This window comes from Elephas maximus, chromosome 23 (assembly GCF_024166365.1).
Source record: "Elephas maximus indicus isolate mEleMax1 chromosome 23, mEleMax1 primary haplotype, whole genome shotgun sequence".
NCBI classification, from domain to species: Eukaryota; Metazoa; Chordata; class Mammalia; order Proboscidea; family Elephantidae; genus Elephas; species Elephas maximus.
The window spans coordinates 16,579,609-16,591,761 of NC_064841.1; positions in this window are offsets into that span (position 1 = coordinate 16,579,609).

Consider the following 12,153-nt stretch of genomic DNA (forward strand, 5'->3'; position numbering starts at 1 on the left):
GGTATAGCCTGCATCACCTTTTATCTTACAAGAGACAAAAGGAGAGAGAAGTGAGCGGAGAGAGAACTGAGCAGAGAGAGAGGGACTTCATTACCACCAGGAAAGAAGCTCCGGAAGCAGAGTGCATTCTTTGGACCTGGAGTCCCTGCACTAAGAAGCTCCTAGACCAGGGGAAGATTCATGACAAGGACCTTCTCCCAGAACCAACAGAGAGAGAAAGTCTTACCCAGGAGCTGGCACCATGAATTCAGACTTCTAGCCTCCTAAACTGTGAGAGAATAAACTTCTGTTTGTTAAAGCCATCCACTTGTGGTATTTTTGTTATAGCAGCGCTAGATGACTAAGACATTCCTCTCCTGTGGCTGTTATCTATTATGAAACTTGTCAGAAGGGGACATGATGTTAGCAAAGTTTTAACTTCAGCTTCTGAGCCTTCATTGTCAAGATCCATGAATTTTTCCAGAACAATCACAAAAGTATCCTTTTCAGTACAAAATTGACAAATTTGGCCCAAAGTTAAAGAAGTCACAACCCACAAGAGTATCTTTCAAAGTTGTGCACCTACAAGTGAAAATATGTCAAGTTAGACTTTTGCCAAAAAGTTTGTTAAACCACTTCAGTTATAACTATTATATTCACAAAGAAAACAAAAACAAGCTGTAGTATTTCAGTGTGGAAAGCTGTTTATCATCATGTGTGTTTGACAGCTGGTATTTCACTTTTCAGTGGGATAATACCACCCGTGAATAGAGTATATCAGCCCTTGGCTTGCATGTGATAAAGAAATGAAATAAGTGTTTTATACCTTCTTGCTCTCTTTGTTACTGAAAGTCCTTGCTTTAGAAAAGACTTCCCATTTTGAAAATGATTGTTTTTGTGCACTCTAAGGTAGACCAGAGCATGTGTGTTCAGATCCTACTGACAAAATATTGGTAAGGTGGCCAGGAAGGCCTTTGCCAGGCCACTAAACATGCCCATCCACACAGCTTTATTCAAAGAGATCCTCAGTGGTCACCAATATACCTCCTGACTTTTATTTATTCAGCAAATGCTCAATGAGTGCTTGTAATATCCTGGATCCCTGGTGGTGCAGTCGTTAAGAGATCGGCTGCTGACCAAAAGATCAGCAGCTTGAATCCACCAGCCACATTATGGGGCAGTTCTATGGTGTCCTATAGGGTCCCTATGAACAAGAACTGACTTGATGGCAATGGGTTTGGTTTGGTTTTGGTATAAAATGCCAGCCACCATTCCAGGTACTTGGTATATATCACTGAACAAAACAAAGTTTTCTGCCCTCATAAAGCTTACATTCTAGCAGAAGACAGGTTCTAACAATGAAAATCGGTAAGCAAATTATGTAGTATGTTAACAAGCGATAGCACCTTTGGAGAGCAGGATGGGGCTAGGGGGTAGACATAAAAGTTGGGAGTCCCTGGGTGGTGCAAACAATTAAGGAGTTCAGCTGTTACTGAAAGGTTGGAAGTTGGAGTCTACCCAGAGGCACCTGGGAAGAAAGCCCTGGTGACCTACTTCCAAAAAACCAGCCACTGAAAACCCTGGGGAGCACGGGTCTACGCTGACACTGAAAACCCTGGGGAGCGCGGGTCTACGCTGACACTGAAAACCCTGGGGAGCGCGGGTCTACGCTGACACTGAAAACCCTGTGGAGCGCGGGTCTACGCTGACACTGAAAACCCTGTGGAGCGCGGGTCTACGCTGACACTGAAAACCCTGTGGAGCGCGGGTCTACGCTGACACTGAAAACCCTGTGGAGTGTGAGTCTACGCTGACACTGAAAACCCTGGGGAGCGCGGGTCTACGCTGACACTGAAAACCTTGTGGAGCACGGGTCTACGCTGATACACACGGGGTCACCGTGAGTCGAAGTCGGCTTGACAGGAACCAGCTTATTTTGGTTTTTGTTTTTCATTTGTTTTTTGCTGAGAGAAATTGGAAGGAGCCCTGGTGGCACAGTGGTTAAGCACTTGGCTGCTAACTGAAAGGTCAGTGGTTCAAACCCACAGCCACTCTGCCGGAGAAAGATGTGGCAGCCTGCTTCTACAAAGATCACAGCCTTGAAAGCTCTATGGGCTATATACTGTGTCCTACAGGGTCACTATGAGTTGGAAATGACTCAACAGCAGTAGGTTTTTTTAATAAAAATTGAGAATGTAAGGTGGGGAGTGGTAGGGAGGCTGGAATTTTAAATAGGGTGACCAGGGTGAACCTCTGTGAGAAGATGATATTTCAGCAAAAGGCTTGGGTGAGGAAGTAAACCATGGAGATATCTGCAGGGAGGATGTGCCAGGCGTGTCTGGCATGTTTAAGGAGAGCAAGGAAACAAGTGTGGCTAAGGCAGAGTGAGCGAGGGGAGGGTTGTGGGAGATGAGGTCAGAGAGGAAATGGGTAGGAGGGAGGGGACATTTCCTGTAAGCTCTTGTGAGAACTTTGGTTTTACTCTCAGGGAAATGGGAGCCAACTGCAGCCAATCACAGGGTGACAAGTAACTGACAAAATCTGACTTCTAAAAGGGTCACTCCAGCCGCTGAGTTGAAAATGGGCTCCAGGCAGGAAAGGTAGAAATAGGTGTTTTGGTTAGCTACTGTTACATTACAAACAACTACAAAATCTCAACAATACAAAACAGCAAGCATTTATTTAACTTATGTGTGTCTGTGAGCAGTTTGAGGGTCAGCAGTTCAAATCCTCCAGGCACTCCTTGGAAACTCTATGGGGCAGTTCTGCTCTGTCCTATAGGGTCGCTATGAGTCCGAATCGACTGGATGGCAAAGGGTTTTTTTTTTTTTACCTAGGCTGGGTCACAAGGAGACAGTCGCACTGAGGTTAGCTTTGCTCCACCTGTCTCTCTTCCAGCAAGCTAGACTAGGCATTTTCTTTTCATGGAAATCATTGGCATATAGTTAACATTTTAAGCCATGATCTTGATTTAATACTAAAAGATGCAAATCAAATTGAACTGTGGCTACCGAGTGCCAAGTTTTTCAGTGTGCTGTATAAAGAATGGGCATCGAGTTTTCTGCTGTTTGACTTACCTAAACGTTCTGTCAAAGAAAAAGAGGCTCATGGAATTTTCTTAAATGGGTGATAAGACTTAATGGTTTTGACTTCATGACACTGGACATCATTAGAGACTATTCCTATCATCCATTTCAACTCGGCTGCTCAAGTTATGTATTGCAGTTGTATGTTCAGTGTCTTGAACAGTCTGAGCCACTTCAGAGTTGAAATACCGTATTTATAATTTGGGGGAAAAGCTTCAGGATTTTTAAGCACTGTGGTGCAGACTCCATCCCCCAGCAGTGATGATTTCTTAGAAGCTGAGGATTTTCTTCTGTTGCCAGAGAGAGAAATACATCGTTTATTAATGGGCATATTTAAAAGCTACATCTAAATGCAAATGACAGAATATGATGAAACTTACCAGATTTAAATACAACCAAAGAGAAAAGGAAGAACCCACCCACTATCATCTTCCTTGTTGAAATACCCAGATCTCCACAGTGGAACGTACTAATTCACATAGTGGCTGATGGACACCAAGACTAGAGTGAGAAATGCCTGTGTAATTTTGAGTTCATGTTCTAGTCAGGTATTCAGAACTATCTGCTGGAGTCACCCTATATGTGCCTCTGTCTTAGGCTGGGTTCTCTAGAGAAGCAAAACCAGTAAAGCATATAAATATATAGAGAGAGCTTTATATCAAGGAAATGGCTCATGCAGTTGTGGACGCTAGGAAGTCCCAAGTCCCTGAGTCAGGCTGGAGGCTTCTCACAACTCACATAGGTGCAGGGTCTAGCAAACCCAAGATCAGCAGGCCAGACAGCAGAGCTCTGCCTCACAGGCTGCAGAGACTGACAAATCCCAAGATTAGCAGGCAAGGCAACATGTAAGCTACTAGCTAAAGTCCCAAGAACTGGAGGTCAGATGAACAGGAGCCAGCTGCAGGATCCAGTAAAAGCAAAAGCCCACAAATCTTGCCAGAGAGTTCCCCTGTATTGGATGCAGGCCACACCCCCAAAGAAATTCCCTTTCAACTGATTGGCCACTCACAGCAAATCCCACCATGGAGGTGATCACATTATATGAGATCTCATCACGGAAGTGATTACATCATCACACGACTGCCAAACTACATCATAACTGCCAAACCACTGAGAATTACGGCCCAGTCAAGTGGACACACCTTAATGATCACAGCCTCCATTACCAACAACTTATAAATATGAGTTAGGATTTTCAAATTTAGGAGAAATACGAACTAAGAAAAGCAATGGGCTGGATAGAGAAGCTCAAACTCCCCATTGCTGAGAAGGGAATGAATAGGTTGATGAGGAACTATAAACTATATATCGTTTCTCTCACTGGACCAAACTCTTAGGTTTTTCATTTTGAATACTATTTTCATTTTATAATTTAAAATTTGTGTTGAATCCTTTTTCCACAAAAGTTGTGGTCCATGGGTGTACCAAATTTCCTCCAGGTAGTTTATAGATACTAGAATTTTGAGGAGCAGGTGCTAAGAAGCTGGAAGCAAATCCAATTCATACACTCACCTACCACCAGTCAGCTTATACTAAGTACTTTTGACATACAACCTACGAAGACATAGGGGAGGCTTTCCATTTTGAGAGGAAAAAAAAAATACTTCTAGTAATTTTCAGCCCACAGCACCCAGCTGAGCCCATAAGCCAAGCCAGTTATAAGAAAAATGAAACAAGTACAGCCATAAAAAGAGTGACCCATCCACATTAAAAAGAAAAAAATATACACCACTCCATTTAGCAGCTCAATTAAAATGACCTCTAGTCATCACACTTGGTACAATGACAGCTCCTCCTTCTAACACCCACTAGACTTGGTTTTCTCAGGTGATCTGGAAATGACAGGGGAACTATTAGCTCTTTCTCTCCAGGCATCAGCATTTCACAAGCATTTATGGTGGCTTTAACCTCAAAAGAGTTCTTGCTCTGAAGGGTAAACTTTCCTCTCTTGCATGTAATTAGCTCCTTGATGCATCTCCACACTGGGCTGATCCTCTGGAGGGCAGCATTAGTAGGTCAAGTTTAAGGGCTGAAGGCAGGAAGCACAGCTGCATATGATGACAAAGAGCCCTGCGTGGGGATGAGGCTGGTGGATGAGGGTCTCTGAGCAAATATTGATGCTCTGGGAGACAAGGCAATAGTTGGAACCACATGGTATAAGACTAAAGAGCTGGGGGTGGTGGAAAGCACACGATTTGTGTGTCCCTTCTTCTAGGTCATGAATGATTCTTCTTCAACCTCTCCCAGGAAATAAGTTAGGAAGGAGCTGGTGGTGATGAAAGAGGAAAGGGAGCAGAGGGGGAGACCAGAAGCTATATGTGCACAATCCCTGCAGGGTGCTAGGGGAAGAGAAAACTCTTGTTTCAACATCACTTTTAATTAAACACAATTACAAGAAAGAAGTCACAACCAACCACCGCTGAAATAGCAGTTGTGAAGGAGAGTACAAAATGAGTGCTAAGCTAAGCAAGGCCAAGTTAGCATGGTCGCATTGAAGATGGAGATGCTGTGGCTGACCTGTCATTACAGCTGAGTGGTACCAGAGTGTCGACATTGGCTCTTTGCTTTTCTGTTCTAGACTGATGAAAAACATGAGGATTTTGCACTGTGGCAGAGCAAAGAGAACCATGGCCTGTCTTTCTCAAGATTTGAAGCTGAGCTTTTATGCTCTTGACCGTTCTGATCCAATTTCAACACTTATAATTTCCTCCTTCTTTGGGAATTTGGGGGGAAACATGAAAATATATTTTCTATATGCCCCAACACACACACATGCGTCTTTGTTATGCTAATGGGCGGGTTTCCCATGAGAGGAGTAGGCAGCCCTCTGAGCCCCATAAGAGGGCTGTCACACATGTGGCTAGAACATAAGAGTGACCATGGTACCCAGCGAGCAACCCGAAATAAACTCGCCCTCTGAGACATCACCAGTAAAACCTGTACGTAACGCATGAGCCCAGCCATCTGTGGAAATCAACCAGAAGATTTGAAAACATGTGACTGAAGAGATTAGAAACATTCAAAACTCCAATCAAAGGGGCCGGGGTATAATTTCAAAGAAACAAAACTGAACTGTAATTGTAATTTAGAAATCTAATGTCTAATCAATGGTATTGTAAGCAGTTGAAGAACAGACTGGGACACAAGGGAATGCCTGGCCTGGAGCCCAAAAAGGAGAAGCCCAAAGAGCCCGTCTTTGGTAGGACTCATCCAGCTTAGCCTGGATGCAAGAGATACCGAGGCTGGAATTATCAAAAAGAGACATCCTGGCATGGCCAGGTGGCAGAGCCAAGGTGGTTCCCAAGGGGGGCTTCAGGGGTGTGTTCTAGAGGAGGAAGCCAGCAGCCCTGTTCTGGAACTTTCACCCTCATGCATCCAGGACAGCTCTCCTTTGATAACTCCCACATACTAGACTTCATTGAACATTTCATTGTAGAAAAAAATACTAAGTGCCTTCATCTGAAAGCAGCTGTCCTGAGTTAAATACTCCCCAAGACTCTCTTACATATTAATACTTCCCTTTGCTCTAACTTCATGGCCACCAAGCAATCTTTTGATGGTAATTCATCTTCCCTATTAGAAGGAAGAAGGCTCCCAAATGGCAAGTATAAATATAAGTCATAGAATTAAATACGCCCAATTGCAAATCTATAAAATCCTGTATAATCATCAGTTCTCCTGAGTTTAATTGACTCCAATAACACTCAAATCAGATTCCAAGTCAAGTTACCCTCCAGTCCTATTTGACAGGAGACCCACCCCTGCCCCTTGATGAACTCACTACTCTCAAGGCTCTCTTCAAAGTACTACAGGTAAGTGTGAATTAAACAGTTAACTTTGCATTAATTCGGAAACCCTGGTGGCATTAGTGGTTAAGTGTTAACCAAAAGGTCAGCAGTTCGAATCCACCAGACCCTTGTTGGAAACTCTATGGGGCAGTTCTACTCTGTGCTATAGGGTCTCTATGAGTCAGTATCGATTAGATGGCAATGGGTTTTTGTGTTAGTTGACCGACAAGGACTCTTCAATCACCATAAAACCCAGTGGAAGAGCAAGTAGACATTTTTTATTGGCAGCTGCTGTGACCAGAAAAGTGATTTCTAGTGGGACACAGGAGGTGAACGGAGAGTAGAAGCCTTGTAAGTAAAGTTTTTGAGGATGCACACAAACCAAAAGCTGTTTGTTCTCCCCTCAAATCCAGAGAGACCTATGAAACCTACACAGATGCAACAGAAGTCATTTGTACACCTTCACAGGTAAGTCACGAAACTACCATGTGGCAGGTGTTTGTAGAAAGCATTTGCTGGGAGAAGAAAAAAAAAAAACTTTTTACAGTCCAGTAGATTCCAGCTCATAGCAATCCTGTAGGACAGAGTAGAACTGACCCATAGGGCTGGCATTTGCTGGAGGGGAAAAAAATCCTTCTAGCATCTGAGCTTTGTTGTGTAGACTTGTATTCATTTCCTATTGCTGCTGTAAAAAATAACCACAAATTTGGTTGTTTCCTTTTTTTTACTCTTTTTCATTTATTGATTTTTATTAATGCTGGTTAATAAATGAATGCTAATTTATTATCTTACAGTCTTGGAAGTCAGAAGTCAGTCTCACTGGCCTGAGGTCAAGGTGTCCACAGGGCTAGTTCCTTTTGGAGGTTCTAAAGAGACAACCCCTTTCCTTACCTTTTTTAGCTTCTAGAGGTCGCTCATGGTCCCTTCCTCACTTCACTCCAGTCTCTTTCTTCCATGATCTCATCTCCTAGTACTGACTCTGAGCCTCCTGTCTCCCTCTTATAAGGACCCTGTGACTACATTGGTTCCTCCCAGACAGTAAAGGATAATCTCCCCAACTAAAAGACTTAATTTCATCACATCTTCAAAGCCCCTTTACCATGTAAGGTAACAGATTCTGAGGATTAGGATGTGGACCTCATTGGAGGACCATTACTCAGCTTACCACAGGTTGTCACAGCCACGAGCAGGGATAAGACAGAAATGCAATTGATAAATCTTACAGACTGAGCTCCAAATGATTGCAGTCTAAAGGACAGAGAACTCTTTAGAACTTGGATATTGACCCTGACTCAGGAAGAAGACAAGTGTCTGGAGTGGGCTGGTATGGATCATTGTGAGAGATGGATCTCCATCAGACACTGATGTGATCAACAGGATACCCAGGACCTACACAATGTAAGGAGAGAGTCCTAATTGGGCCTGGCAAACACCCCACTAATGCCAGCCAGCCCCACATTTCACCAACTGGTAATTAACACCAGATGCTCACACATAAAGAGCATCTAGTATGTTTAGGATCTATGTGGGTTTATTTCATAATATATAAGCTGGATAAAAGCTGTACTTGGTTCTGTCTATACTGTGTTCTTAATTATTCCTACTTGTTGCCTTTGTAAAAGACCTGGATAGAGAATTCCTTTAGATCTTGTTAAACAAGTAATCTGACCAGAGGTGCTAACTGAAGGTGTGGCCCTTAACACACTGCCTGAGGTTGGTAGCTAAGGGTCAACACCATACACAACCTATGCCTGTTGACTGTGCCACACCTTCTAATGTCAGACATTCTGACAGCCCCCCTTATCCCAAGCTATCTCCCCAGTCAGTCCTTCCATGAGCCTATGAATGAAGGCCTGTCAAACATCAAACTTGATTTCCAAACCAGGTCTGAGTACAGGCTTTGTCCTGTGAAATCAGGAACAATTTACTTAACTTTTCTAAGCCTCAGTCTCATCTCCTGTAAAATATAGATCATAATCTCCACCTCTCTACCCCTCAGATCATTATGATTGAAATAGATAATGTAGAATTATACATAATATTAGAACGTGTTGTTTTGTTGCATGCTGTCTGGTCGATTCTGACTCATAGCAACCCCATGTGCGCCATAGGGTTTCCCAGGCTGTAACCCTTTCGGGAGCAGATTGTCAGGTCTTTTTTCCCCCACGAAGCAGCTGTTGGGTTTCAACTGCTGACATTTCTGTTAGCAGCAAGTACTTAACCATTGCGCCACCAGGACCCCTTTGTTGGGACATTCAAAAAAAACCAAACCCATTGTCACCTACTTGATTCCAACGCATGGTGACCCTTAGGACAGAGTGGAACTGCCCCATGGAGTTTCCAAGGAGCAGCTGGTGGATTCAAGCTGCCAACCTTTTGGTTAGCAGCTGAACAATTAACCACTGCACCACCAGGGGTGCTGTTGGAACATAGCATTCAGTAAATAGCAGTGATTACTGCTATTGATACTATATTCTCATCTGTGAAACAGAGAAAATAATATACACAAGACTGTTGTAAGAATTAAATAAAGTAACATACGTTAAGCACAGGACACAGTACCTGGCACGACATCGAAGATACTCAGGATTGATTCCCAACCACTACAATCCTCACAATCACTCTGTCAGGTTAATCAAAAAGGAGACTTACTGACTCCAGAAAACTGCTGTTGACATACACACCTGTTATCTGAGACACTCCCTCTCCCATTGGCTCATTGGCACAGACTTGTTTTTTCAGATGAACCCACTCTGCACCACTGCCCACAGAGCCTTGCCCAAAAGACACAGAACAAGCTAGTTTTAATGGGATGGGACACTAAGCTGTGCAGGAAGATGAATGGTACCCACTGGGAACCTCTATGAAAGGACCCTGCAAGTGACAGAAATGCAGCTTTAAAAGGCTTCACTGAAGTAACAGAAAAGTCCAGTGGGCACATCTGGTAAAAAACAACTGGATCCAAGTACTCATGCTCTATTTCTTGGCTTTGCTTTCTTCTGTTTTGTTTCCCTTTCTCGAGAAGCAACCCCCTCTTGGTGCCTGCTCACCAGCTTAGCAAACTCAAAGCACAGAGGGAACCTCTTTCTCAATTTTGTTGCTGTTGTTGGCTGCCATTGAGCAGGTCCCTGACTCATGGTAACCCCATGTACAACGGGATAGGACCATTGTGATCCATAGGGATTTCATTGGCTGATTTTTTGTAGGTTACCAGGCCTTTCTTCCTAGTCTGTCATCATCTGGATGCTCCACTGAAATCTGTTCAGCATCATAGAAGCTTACAAGCCTGCACTGGCTGAGTAGTGGTGGCTGTGTATAAAGTGCACCGGCCAGGGATTAAACCTGGGTCTCCTGTACGAAAGTGAGAATTCTACCACTGACCCACCACTGCCCTCTCTTTCTTAATAGTTCCAGCAAAGTCCCTGGGCCAACACTCTTCGGATCAACTTGGGTCAGGTGCCGGTTCCATACCAATCACTGAGGCCAAAAGGGTGGAATACGCAAATTGGCTAGGCCTAGCTGATGAAATGCAAAGATGTCACCTTGAAGACTAAGGTGCGCCTGACCCACGTCACGGTGTTTTCAATCACCTCATATGCATGTGAAAGCTGGACATTGAATAAGGAATACCAAAGAAGAATTGAGGTGCTGGAGAAGAATATTGAACATACCATGGACTGCCAAAAGAACAACAAATCTGTCTTCAAGGAAGTACAGCCAGAATGGCCCTTAAAGCATGGATGGTGAGACTACATCTCACATACTTTGGACATGTTATCAGGAGGGATCAGTCCCTGGAGAAGGACATCATACTTGGTAAAGTGGAGGGTCACCGAAATAGAGGAAGACCCTCAACAAGATGTATTGACACAGTGGCTACAACAATGGACTTAAGCATAACAACAATCGTGAGGATGGTGCAGGACCAGGCAGTGTTTTGTTCTGTTGTACATAGTGTTGCTATGACTCAGAGTCGACTCAATGGCACCTAACACCAATAACAGGTGATAGATACGCCCACCCTTGGAGTGAAGATACACATGTGTTGGGAAGCGAGGTCAGCTCCAACCTGAATTCCATGGATTGAGAGCGAGCGATAAATAGTTTTCCAAAGAAAAACCACAGTGCTAAGATTAGAAGAAGTAGATGTGGATGCTGGACATGAGGTTAACAGGGCAGCAGAAGAGCTCCGGGCAGACGGGGCAGGCCCTAGAGACAGGAGGAATGACATGTAATTTCTAAGCACTCTGCAGGTTACAGTTCTTGCCCATCTGCCCGTCATTAGGTGGATTTTCACATCACGTCAGCCTTTCAAATCAGTCCCTAGAATGTCCATGATTCATTTTCTTTATAACACGTTAGAGAAGCTCACATTTTCTGAGTGTGAACTAAGGTTGGGGTTAAAGCCAGACAAATAGCCACTTAACCTTGCGGCTCTGTCATAGACAAGCTGGGTAAAGGGAAGGATATGAGCTGGGAGGGGAGGTCAGAGAGCTAGTAATTAATTCCTTTGCTTGAGGACCCTCAAAGGGTGCTCTGAAAGTGAGTAATAAAAAAAAAAAAAAAAAAAAAAACTTCAAAATCATGAAGTTTGTTGATCAGATCATTGTGCCGGACTCTGCCAAAGCTGACTACCCTGAAAAATGGCCATTTGTTCCTGGCTGGAGGTATCTCATCTCCCAATCAGTCCTTAATCCCTGGCAGTTCTGCAGTTCCCTCCGTGGTTACCAAGTTCCCTTCTTCTGAAGAACTTTATCAAATGCCTCTGGAAAGACTAAATAAATTATAGCCACTAGTCCCTTTTATTTCAAGGACTTCTGACAGGTTCAAGAGGCATAATTTTACACTTTCCAAAGGGATCCTGGCTTCTTCTATTCAAATTCTACCCTTGCAGGTGCTTTAAAAGATTCTTGAATGATTCAGCTTGCTCCGTTTGTCTCAGCCTGGCTACAGAGGAGTTATATCATCAGTCAGCAATTCCCAAGGATAGGCCAACATTCTTTCTTCAGCATCTGCAGACTACAATAAATGTGGCTTAAATTAAAAATAGACCAAAGTTCTTGGCCTGTTTGGCAATGGCTCTACAAAGCCTGCTTTTTAGGATGAAGTGGTTTCACACCAAATTGGCAAGAGAGCCAAGAATATTGGTTAACCCTGGCTGCACATTAAAATCATTCAACGAGATTTTTTAAAAAATGCCTGGGCCTCACCTCAAACCAATTATAATGCGAGTCTCTGTGGGTTGGGCCTAAGTACTGGAGGTTTCTTTTTAAATGTGCAGCCAGAGTTGAGAACTAAAG